We start from the raw sequence: 13,255 nt of genomic DNA, 5'->3' as shown, positions 1-13,255 counted from the left end.
ATATTTTTGCTCTCATGGACTTTTTAGTCCCTGTTTAAAAGTGCTTGTACCAGATATCGTCCTCACACTCAATCAGATGATGCTTAGCAAAGCTACTACAACAGCGACAATGAAAAAGTGGCACCATTTTTTAATAAAATGAAGCAGCACTTTATTTTACTGCTTAGCTGTGTGAATGTATGTTGCTTTCTCTTATGTAACAAAATGGAGCACTGGTGTTTAAATGAATAGTGAACACTGCATTTGTTTGCTTGTTTTACTCCCAGAATCTAAGTCTTTCTGTTTCATGAGCACAGCTGGTGTCTCATCATAGAGCCTGATAACCATCTGTTTGATTTTAGCAGCAGTGGTATGGCTGGTGTCATAAGGCCTTAATGAGGTTTTAGACAGGTCTTCAATATAGATGGAATGACAGAGGGAAACCATATGGGTCCCATTCGCTCCCTATTTCCACTTTATAGGCAGCAGTTATTCTAACAATTTGCTGACAGCTACAGTTTTCTGATGTGTTTTGTAGTCTTGTATATCTTGCTTTCTCCTTTATTTTTCCGCTCACAGTATCTGTTTAGTATCATCTTATCTTTCTTTGTTTCTCCTCGTCTTCTTTTCTCTGTCCATCACGCATTTAATGCCTGCTGCAGTTGTTTCCTCTTTCTCTTTCTTGTCCTTACAGTTAAAAAAAACCTCCATCCTCCCTCAAGCCTTTTCAACTTGTTTATTTTTCCTTAACCCTTTTTTTATTTTACAAATGCTCATTTGTCTACTTTAATCAGAAAGCCTTGGTATTCTCATTTTCCGTCATCTTACATGGCATTTGCTTATTCAAAGACACAGCTATTCAGGTTTTGAAATTATTGTTGAAAAACCTGAAAAAATTTAAATATATCCCAATAAGTCTGAACTCAAACCGCATTCAGGCAGATATTTAACCTCTCCTTCTCCTTTTGACAGGTTTATGTAGTAACTAGTAAGCTGTCTGTCTAGAGAATCTTTTATAGACACTGACAGCCACCAGCCGGGCCCTCCTGCACCGCCTGCCTCCCAGCAAAGGTCCAGGAGGACTAGGTGAGCAAACATACAGTCCAGGCCTCCTTACATCAGGCTGGATCCAGGTCTCCTCGTCATCCCCCCTGGCTGCCTGCCTGGCTGAATGCCTGCTTGGCTCCTAAATTCATCACCTGCTACCACACAGCTGTCCATAACCAAACACACACAAAACACACAGCAGCTGCCTACACCTGTATATGGGTGAACACACACACAATACACTAAACACACAGCTGCTGTCCACAGCTGGTGCCCTTATTTTGGAAAGAGAAATGTACATTTAGCCATGCGCAAGCACACACTGGACACAGCTGCTTAGCTCACATGCCTTCTTCATCCACATGAGGAGTGGGCCATAAAGAGACACTGAGAGGGAGACAAAGAGAGACAGAGAGGGAGACATAGATGCTCATTACCTAACAGAAAGAAAACAAGAGAAGATGCAGAGAGACAGCAAAAAAATGACAAATTACAGACATGATGGGATCCAAAAAAACAAAAGAAAAGGAAACTGACGTTTTAAGGAAAAAACCAGCAGCACAGTCACACAGTTCTCTTAATGGCCTGGTCACATCTCACTTCCTCTAATGCAATCTAGAGGTGGAAAATAAGTTTCTTCATTTGTTTGAATGGTGATGTCTATTCTGGGCAGTGTCAAAGGTTTCATCGGTATCTGCTGACGATTCCATTATTCTCAGAGAAATAAATACAAAAAAAGGGTCCATTCTCTTACATGTTACTGATGATTTCCAAAGCAAATCAATACAAATGAAATCTGTGAGATGGAGAATGTGGTCTGACACCGGACAGAAAAAGTGACTCTGAAAGACTATTCAACAAAATCTTGGTATTTTTTCATGTCAGGTATGACTTGAAAATCTGCTAAATTCCAGAACTTTTAAAATTCTTGTTTTTCTGTTTCCTTGAACATGACACTGGGTTGAAAAGAGCCACATTTCAAGAACAAGACAACAATTTTTCCTGTGTATATGTGCCAACTATTTTCCAAGAAGGAGCAAAAATCAGAATAGAGATCAGACCAGGTCAGATCCAAGATGGCACTGTCCAAACTGGAGACACAGACTTCACCAACTTGGTTACTGCCACTAACTGCCACTAGTCATTCAACATAAATCACTGTGTGCTACTATGCAATACAAATAAAGTTACTAAAGTTACTCATATAAGCTCAGCTGGCAGTAAACCTTAGCTAACTCTTGAAGACAGCACTGGGAGATCATGAAAGCTCAATGGAATAGTTTTTGTAACCATCATACGAGTCACAAAAAACGCCTCTTTTTGACTATACTTTTTAATTTTGGCTTGAAAGGTTGATAACAACATGGACTTATGGCTGCTCATGACCACAGGAAAGGTGTGCAATGGGTGATTATCTAAATGGCAATGCTGCATATGGCATACTAATGAAATTTACGGCCAAAACTCCAAAAGCATATCCTTGGATTGTGAGAAAATATGTTTATCCACCCACACTTTTTAAAGGTCTTTTATTCGGAGTCACAGGCTGTTTCTGTTGAGAAAAAGCTGTTTTTCAGTTGACTTGTTTTATAACAGCAAGACAGCAGGTAGGTAACAATAACCAGGACTTCACAGCAAGACAGAAGAGTGGGGAAGGAAGAAATACAAATTTTACTATGTGATCTTTTCCTCCAAGCAATAACTAAGAGAGCAACCACACATCAAAAACTCTGAAAGTGCTACGCAGACAAGTTCTCCATCTGCACCATATCACATTTTAAGCCTTTCTTGTACTTCTTTCTTATTCTTCCATCCTTTCCTTCGCTGCTCATGCATACGTCCTCATTCTCCACATTTGGATTTACCTCTGACACTTCCTTTTTAATGTCTACAGACTTGACTTATCTTTTGCTCTACTTCCTTTCCTCCTCCCCTTGCTGTCTTTGTAAATAAAGATGGATTGTAACGATGTCATAGTGCTCTTAGAAGAGCGCAGCATTATTTTTTTCACTGGATATGAATCACTTAACATGTATCTGTTTCAGTCAGAACAGGAAATTAAAGTTACCACAACTTAATTAGAGGCCAGGTGAGGTCAGAGAAAGAATCATTCCATTTAGCAAGCGGCAAATGAAAATTTTTACAGAAGATTAATACTCTCCATATATTTTGTGACGGTGTGTTCACTTTCTACCTATACTGAAATTTTTATAAATCCATCAAAAATCGTTTTATTTCATGAGACCGGTGTTATTAAGGTTTAGTCAGATTTAAGCACAAAATGTCTTGGTCCGGTTATGATAAAATTTGCCTTGAAGTGATTGACGGTACAACAAAGGCAACAATCGCCGTAAAGAAAACAACGCTGACTGGCAATAGGAAACATGAATTGAACAGGATCTCCTGTGCCACAGCCATTATGCTGACACATCCATTGTTCATCTTACAGCTCCCTAACAGGATCACACTCCTTCCTTCTTTGCTCCTGGTGAAAGGATGAAATTACTACTCACAAGCATCATCACACGAGATAAACAAATATTATTTCCGAGCGTCAAAGACCCAATGAATGTTTTTTCTTTCTTAGAGGATGGCCTTTAAGTTGCTATATAATTTGTTGATCAGATTCATGCTCCTTGATAATCTGCTTTGATTTTAATGTCACCCATGGCATTTTCCTCAGCACCACTATCCGGACAAATATTAGTGAAGAGTGTAAAAATGTATGTTATCCAGTTGTGCGTGCAATTTTCCAATATCACACGGGTTGCTGACCAATGAAGCTTTTCAAAGTCGCTGGCAGTACCCTAACTTTTGCTCTTGTTCATTAATCTCTCTGGTGATTATCATCTATTACAGTTTATTTCCTTTCTCTGTTAGCTGATCAGGTCATTATGATCTGAGCATTAGACTTCATGTAGATTCAAAACAGTTTGACTTAAGAGTCTTTTTTTGACCAGTCAGGCTCACATGTTTTAATGGAGGGCAATTTAACACCAATTTAGCGAAAACTAAGGCAGGAAAAGAGAATGAAAGCCCAGACAGAGTGGCTTAAAGGCTCTAAAATTGTTTTTGAGTGAGATAGAGATGTACAGAAGATGCGGCTGGGGCACTAGACTGGCAGCTTTGACTTCAGAAATAAACATTTGCCCTACATCAAAATAACACATGTAGGTTGTGGGGACATCCTTCACGTACCAGGCAGATAATGTACGTTACGACCCAGTTCGTTAAAGGGGAAAAGAGAAGTAACATAATATATTTTAAAGAACTAAAAAGGTATTTATTTCCAAGCATTTAAATACAAAACTCAGATTTCATCCAAAAATGCACAACAAAGGAGGGCTCCAATGGAGCTCATGTACTTCAGACAAAAAAATAAAAACTGAGAATAATGAAAACTAATTCAGCTATTTGTAAAGCCATATAAAAAAAAAAAAAAACAGGACAAAGCCTGAGTCACAGAAAGTGCAGCTACAGTCAGGGACTTAGCAAACAAAAAGGTGGCTGGAGACTCCAAAACTAATACAAAGAAGTCTCAAGACCACAATCTTAACACTATATGCCAAACACAAGACAGTCAAAACTAAGCTCACAATCAGAACAATCAGCGATTATCCAGCAGTTATCTGTATGGATAAATGGAGCGAGCTGCACAGACACCACAGCAGTTGCGCTGAATGCCAAGAGGTCTGCTGTTTTATCCTAATTGGTCCAAGTGGTGGTGCTGAATTGGTCAGGTCACAGCGAAGAGGACCACAGCCACCTGTCCGGAACTCAAGGGGCGGAGTCGAGGGGCAAAGCGGAGGCAGGCTGGGCCACAATAGCGAGTAGAGTCCGATTGTTCAAAGGCAGCTGTGCCAGTGGAGGACTCAGCCATGATCTGGAAACAGATCCGGACAGCCAAGCAAAATGAATGAGATCTCCATTTAACCTTGCTGGATCTCACAAATGCTTACGGGTCTGTTCCCCTCCAGCACACCCCCTCTGCCTTGAGTTCTTCCACATATCATCATGCATCACACTACTTGAAGAAAGCTACTTCAGCAACCTCTATGTCTGCTTCACTCCCTGGAAACCTCAACAGGTTGGCAACAGCTGGAAAAAGGAATAGTAAGGGGTGGTCCATCTCTCTCATCCTTTTTACCACAGCCTTTGAGTTCATCCTGATCGTAGGAAGACAGATGGTCCAAGGAGTTAGAAGCCAGGCAGCCCAATGCCTACCAGCCCTCCAATGCTACATGGATGGCATCATCACCCTCCTGCACTTCCAGACTCCTGAAAGGACTCAAAGAGATGCTGGCTTTGGCACAGATTGGGAAAAAAAGCCGTCCCACAGTCTCTCAATCCGGAATGGAGCCAGGATCTCCGACTTTTCCTTTGTGGTTGACGGTGTCGTATACTTGGTAGTACAGTCTGTTCAAAGCCTTGGCAGACTGTACACAGCTTATCTGTCTGACAAACAAATGGCTACAACCATCACATTCCATCTTACAGATGGCCTCCGAAACATCGACCAACACTTCCTACCAGGAAAATCCTGGTGTTACCAACTTACACTATGCTAATACCTGATGTAGTCCTGAAATCATGTAACATCACTGACATGGCAGTGCTTTGGATGGATGAAAGAGCCAACAACTTTATCAACAAAGGGCTGGGGCTTCTTCACTGCCTTTCCACTGCAGCACAAGCCAGACATTTGCAGTTTTGACGCAAATGCTGGCAGCCCAGTAACATCACAGTGAGAGAGGTCTCCTCTTTCACCTGGAGGCGAGTGGAGCATGAGGTTTGACCTTGACCACCAGCTAAGGTTCCCTCCAGAGATTACCATCACCTCCCTACAGCCAGATGATGTACTCTGGTCCAGCACCACCGGGACAATCATCATGGCCAAACAGCCCCTTCCACAGCAGGAGGGAATTGAAGCTGACTTTCAGAGAAAGAAGGAAAAGTATGCAAAGATGGCTTCCACATGCTTGCAAGTAGGAAAGAGCATTCACCTACACTGTGGAGGTCCACCCAGCGGGTCCCAAAGTCCCGGGGGATTAAAGGCTCTAAACTATGAAAGTCAAAGACATGGCAGAGGAGGCAGAACACGGGAGCTTCTGGCTCTGGTTAAGGAGACAGGATATAGCATGGGGGAAATGCTGGCTGCAGCGTGTGGCAGGGAGACATTCCTGTTGCTGCCCCACCACCTAGAGATGTTCTGGGATTAAAGGAGTGAAACATCAGTGGAGAGTTGCTCGCAGGTAATGACCCTGCAGCCTGCAAAACGGCACGGTTGGAGGTGCATCAGGCAGGAATGCCAAGAAAGTGGCCCCACCTGTGCTTACATCTTGGAACAGATTTATGTTTGAAGAAGTTTTAGACTTTTTTAGACTCCAAGAAAAGTTGGACACACAGCAAAAGCCTGGGCTGACAGAACTTAATATGCAGGAGCACAACTGAACTGAAGTCAGCATGTTTAACAGAGCATTTTATTCAATGACCTTCAACCTCTGCTTCATAAAGTGTGAAGGAGAAGAGCATATGTTTTCTGGCCAGGCTTTGGTCTACATAAACAAAGGGTTTATGGAGTTTTCTTCTGAAGCCCAGAGATTCTCTTTGCTGTGTGAATTTATAGAAAGATGGTTACTGATTGTAACTCAGTAATCTCAGTAATGACAGGTGACCCTGCTGCTCTGCAGCCACTGAGGACTAACTGTATATTCAGTCAAAATGCAAAGCAAATTTTGGATGCAATTGCATATGAAGTCAGAAAAAAGAGAATTTGCCTGCAGCTTTATGAATCTACACAATAAACATACACATACCAAAGGAAAAAGGAAAGTGAATGAGAAAGAGCTGGAGATCAGTTCGATCAGAGGCTCATCTGGAGACAAACATCCTGGCTGACTCACACGGACACGGCCGGCGCATCTACAGTACAGTACAGTACAGTTTGGAAACACCTCCTCATTCAAATGAATAGGAAAGTGTGGCCTTTTGGACTGTACTGTACACATATATATATATATATATATATATATATATCACAGTTATATTGGTTGGTTTTAAAATCAACTATGGAACAACTATGGATTTATGGTTGTTTATCTCACTCTGTGGCATTCTAGAGAGTTCCTTTCTTACTTGCATTGTTAACCACTGTGCTTTGGGTAAGGCTTTAAACTCATGAACCCAAATGAGTCAGTCTAAAAATCTGGCTACTGAAAAGGAGTTCCATTGCTTGTGGCCTTTCACTCTTGCCAGTCAAGTTCATTTAAATATTTCCCTGAATAGTTGAGCTGAAAAAAATCAAAGCCGTGTCTTAGTGTGGCATTACAGTTGAGCAATAAATGGAGAGCCAGGAACTGACAGGCAGTGAAGACAGCGAGATGGGTAAATCAGGAGGCAGGCAGACACATGGTCACAGCAACAATTTGGCAATGTGACTGACTCATAAGCACAGAATCAATATCAGTGCATGTAATTTGCTTTTTTATTTTGTTTAGAGCTGAGAGCAAACGCAATAGAGTGGGCAAGGTGACACAGAGACATGAGGACAGGCAAAGGGAGTAGAATGCTCTTGTCTGGGAGGCGAGTCAATAGAGCTACTGGATATGACAGCTCCACCCCATCTTCAAATCATTCTATCTATCACGTTCATGAATTGTTCAGGACTATTGTGCAGAGCATAATGGGAGCATTACCACCTAAAGCCTCAGGGCGGACGTGTCACTAAGCACTTCTTCTAATTTGGTCACTTAATTGTGTGGCTCTCTCAAGAGAGCACTTCTGTGCCTATATATTCTCAACTGTATGCATATGTGTCTTTGCATGAGGATGCTTGGTATAGTTGCATGAACGTATGTGTACTTATTTCTTTCTGGGCACATTTTGAGTGGCCACCTTTCTGTGCATGTGCGTGCGTGCATGTGACTGCACTTGAATTCTCACGGGGACTCACACCATCATCATTACCCTGACAGCTGACAGTAAAATCCATATCAAATCTATAACTCCATTTTCCTGTTTTTGTACCTTTCTTTCATCACCCGAATCCCTTGTCTCCCATAAACAGAGGCTGCGTCATGACATGCCATTAACTGTCCATGGATATATCATAAAAATGCAATGAAACACAGAGACAAAAAGTCAATAAGTGACAAACCTTGGCCCTCTGCATATTTTCCTATATCAGATATTTCATGATATCTTGCCTATGGTATTACCGTCAATGTGCTGTCACAGTATTTGTCTGCTTCACAAAGCATTTATTTATTTATCATCTTTCTTTGTCTTGAGACACAGACTTCTTCTCATCACTTTTGTCGATCCATCTTTCTTTCTTTGTCCATATTACAATTCTCTGACCATCACCACCCTTTCCCATCTCTCCCTTTGTTGATTATCCATTCATACATTTTTCAAGCTAACCCAAGTTCACTCTCAGTATAATTTTTGTTTCATTCTGAAGACTAGGGGGTGAATCTGCTCTTCAGTCGGTATAAATGTATGTTCTGCAAACACTCTAATTATCTCGACTAGCGCTAATAGGTTAGATAATTACACATTATGCACAGAGGCCTTTTTCTTCCTTCATTTCTTCCTACACCTTTCCTCTCTCAACTCTCTTCCTCCGACTTTTTCAAGCCTATTGTGATGCATTTTTGAGTAATATGGAGTTTTTTCCTCGTCCTCATTCCTTGACAGCATCCAGCCTTGTGATGACGTCTACCTGTGCTAGTGGATCATAAATACAATACAGTAGCTAATGAATACAATTCATGCAATTTGGTCATAAAATATATGACTTTCATGATGCCAATGGAGACAACAAACATGTTTGAAAAAAAAAAAGCAACAATAGAGTTTCAACATTCCTAAAAGGAAAACTAAAAAGAAAATATTTATTACATATGCATAATACAGCCTTCACACTAAACAATTTAACCCCTGAATCACTCTGAGCCCACCACGTTCCCTGATTATTCGTCATTCTAGTCAATCTAGTGATCAAATGTGTAAAATTACAGAATATAAGTCATCATGTAACAAGTAACCATAAAACAGCATCTATATATGTTGCAATGGAAATTTAAACTAGCTTCCACAGCAGTGAGAGTTGCCAAGTAACGGCTGGCTAGATCTCCATTTGTGAAGTCTCCTATTTGTCTCTCATTTCTTTCTTTCATTATTTCTGCACAACCGTAATATTATGAATCCTGCATCCGTTTGCTGTAAGTGGTACATGTTATAGCGATGCTTTAATATGGTCTGTCTGATTCCATCAAACTGAGAAACTAGAAATATTAAGTGCTGTTGATTGTCAGCATAACAGACATTGGTTCAGATAAACTGAGACATATGCGACTGGGACAGACATTATTGCTTGATGACATCACAGTCAAATAACTTGCATGGAGCCAACAGATCTACTTGAAAAAATGTTTTATACTGTCATATTTATCTGAATAAAGTTGAAAATCGTATTATATTCATTAAAGTTATTGGGGGTTATATGAGGTTTTTAGATAAAAATTATAAAAAGGCACTAATGACTAAAGTTGTACAATGCGAGAAAAACGGTTCCTAAAATGAGAAGACCACAATATAATAATGTACATATAATGTAATAAGTAGGCTTGAAAATAACTTTAGTCGAGCAATGAACAGTAAGAAACTGTGCAATCTTATTCAAGTAGGAGATAATGAAATCACCTTCAGTTACTCTTGCACTAATATAGCTGGTAATGTTGTGCTGTTTTGCTGCCCTTATATTTATTTCAAATGTGCATAAACGGTAACTGGCAAAGAAACAGATAGCAGATGGGTACCACTTTGTGTACCATCTGCCAATGTATGTGACATTCCGTAACAGCACTTAGTGGAAACGGCACATATTTATACCTGTTTGACATCAGAACGTTAGCAGTCTTATTGTGTGCGCAAGCATTAACTGTAATCAGTTTTATCAAAGCATCAGTGTGTGTCAAGTGGCAACCCACCATAACGTCAACGTGGTGTGTGAGCTCCCAGTATAAAGCATCTTGGTTTTGTTGAAACCAGAGGATCAGGTAGGAATGAAGAGGCGTGAGGGCTGAATATGACCGGCTCTCCTTCTTCTCTCACACTGTAGCCACACACTAATTCATATCTTTCATTGTGCTCTGAAAAGTTGACTAAATATGTATGTATGTAAGATACATTGGAATAACAACTGTGACCTATTGAGAGATTTTGCAAATGCACTTATTGTTGAGCAACACAACTACCATCTCAACTGGAAGCTAACACTTTGTCAGTCACACCTCAGGCCTCCAATTGGCAATATTTGGCCAACAATCTGATAATAGTAGTAACAGCATTTCATTTTCAGTCATCAAAGTATGCAGCATTGTTAAAAATCAACTTATTTATACATGGGGAGAAGGAAAGCCTCAGGGTTCTCCATCTTTGTAAAGACAGACAGGTATTGGTTCCATGGTTGGACTGGGAAGGAAATTCAGCCTTGGACGTCATTTGCTGTACAAATGACACTGAAAAAAAAAGTATCTCTGCCAGCAACCCCCATGTCCAGTTGGCCAATGTTCTGACTTCATCATTTTTTGTCAGAGGCCTTTTTCAGTGAAAAAAATGGTTTCTTAAGTGAAGGAAATTCTTGGGGAGGCGGGGGAGGGGCACAATATTTTTATCATTCACACACTAGCTTTTATTCTCCAAAACTAGGAGCTTGAGATAAAGTCTAGTAAAGAAGATTAAATATTGGCAGTGACGGTCAATTAAAATATGCAGAGATGAAGGATTTCCTCAGGACATCAACAGCACAAAGAAAGTGCATCTCCTGCTGTTAGTTACTGAAACAACAGCCATCCGTCAGGACTTCTCTTAATCTTAACATAATTGTCAGCAGAACAAAATGGACATAGATGACGATAGGAAAGAACGTATTTGTAAAAAAATGACAGACTGATAAAATGTCAAGTCATACCTCTGGGCTGTCACTTCAAGGGACAGGGTAATATATCACTCATCTATAGAAAAGAGAGGAGTTCCACTGCCTAAGGATGAAACATAGGTCCAAAATAAATTCTTCAGTTATTCTTTCACAGCAATGCCTAAGGGTATCTCACAACCTCCGCAACAGAAAGATCATTAACGGGAAGGGTTCTCCAAGAGGAAGGAGGGGAGGAGGTGAAAGAAAAGGGGGAAGAAACAAAGGACAGAATAAGACAGAACACAACATGGAAAAGAGGGGTGATGATTGCGAGAAAAGCAAACATCTTAAATGAGGAAAGCAATCTCTGACTTAAACTATGTTTGATTCTGTCTTCTCCACAGGCAGGTTATGAATTCCTAACAGATTCAGACCTCTGGATTCAGAGCAGATCTGATATCGCTTCAAATCTATGAATAAGTTGAACTGTATTTGATTTAGACTGTCAGAAATGTAAGCATCCTTTGAGGACACAACTCATACAAACCATCTACCCCCTTTTGGTGTTTAATGCATTTCACAAGATTCCTTTTATCATTTCAACTGACATGGTATCTCTTTTATGTCTCTGGTTTCTAAACCCAATACATTATGAATCATTTCTTCAACAAAAGGTTGACCTCCTCCACTAGATTAAGCTTTTAAGTCAAAGAACAGATGACCTAAAGTCCCTAACATAAAACAGATAATAAAAATGTACTTTCTGCCTTTTTTCTTGGTTTCTCATCTTACTCCCTTCTCATAATCATGATTGCTTCCTGATTAGACTCTTTTAATATCCCTCCCAGTGGGGCACCGTTACCAGGGATACAGTATAGGCTGCAGCGCAGTATGTGGCTAACTGTTACAGCAAAGATGTCCCCAGGTGATTTTTCATTAACTGGGCATAAAGGAGACTCTGTGTGGAGCCATTACATGTGGCCTCAGATCTTTTCCACAGAACAGTCTTAGGCTCCACTCATAGAGAGAGAAAAAAAAAGCTACGAGACAGGGCAGGAAACATGGAAGCAATGCGTGTCTCTTAAGTACAGTTGAAAAAGTGATTGAGGGTATTTGTTTGTGCTCTTGTAATATTCCCTGTTTTCCCTCTGTTTAGACAGTTTGAAACACAGAGCACTGCAGTCCTTGCAACGACTAGCCCTGCTTTTTGCCTAAGGAAGACTGCAGACAGCAAGTGCTCCCTCCATCCTATGGGGTGCCAAGAAGCACTTCCTTTCACCTCAACCCCGACGGCTCCCCTCCTGCAAACACTGCCAATTATGTTTGTGGGACACACAACTGATCTGGAGGTACAGCGCCTGGGAACCCAGTCCGGGCCATTACTAAATATTTAATCATGTGTGTGCGTGTGTGTGTGTGTATGTGAAATGTAATGAAAATGTAACACCAATCATTTAAACTTGCGAAAGTCCAACAATCTGATCTATATCAAATATTATGTGGACTATGGGTAACATGGTTGTCAAGTTTTCTACTGTCTGCATTAGGATGTTGCACACCAAGGAATCTGAGTGAGCCAGCCCATCCATCATTACAATATACTGCAGCCTGACAGAGAACTACACGGTGCATTTGTCATGAAAAATGGCAAACAGAGCGGACAGATATATGAGGTGGTGACTATTACAGAGGCGATCAGCAGCAGAATTCTTAATGGATCGTTCTCACTTTTCTAATGAGTCTCATCACACTTGCTTAAGTTCATTTGTGATATGCAATAAAAAAAGATTGACGATGTAACACTAGCAATAATGTAACCGTTGAAATACACATAACTCCAACTATGTTTACCTAAATTGCCATACAAAATACTACGAGTGCAAAAACTTAATCTGCAATACGTGCCAGGGTCTGCACAGTGGTGTGTTAGTAGCAGAGGCACACAGTAGAACTCATGAGAACAGCAAAAATTATATTGCTCGCTATCCAACTAGTCTTGTGACATTGGTTTCTAATATGGTGAGTACAGCAGGGTGGACATGGGTTTAAAATGATCTTCAATTAACCAGGTGAAGCTGACACTGATCTCTGATGTCACTATATTGCGGGGAGAAAATGGAAAATTATGTGCAACATTATCATCCTGGTAACTCATGCAAGTGTATTTGATATTTGTATGTGCATCCCCAGCATATTTCTCAGGCGACATTGCCTAGACACAGCGGCAGCTCGCAGTCCTCCCCCTCTCTACCCAGAGTCCTGCTGGTTTCATGTCTCACAAGGGACTTAATTGCAGTCAATCGGTGT

The sequence above is a fragment of the Echeneis naucrates genome, chromosome 9, assembly GCF_900963305.1.
Source record: "Echeneis naucrates chromosome 9, fEcheNa1.1, whole genome shotgun sequence".
Classification (NCBI taxonomy): domain Eukaryota; kingdom Metazoa; phylum Chordata; class Actinopteri; order Carangiformes; family Echeneidae; genus Echeneis; species Echeneis naucrates.
The sequence above is the reverse complement of the archived record's forward strand: the minus strand, read 5'-3'. Positions refer to the sequence as shown.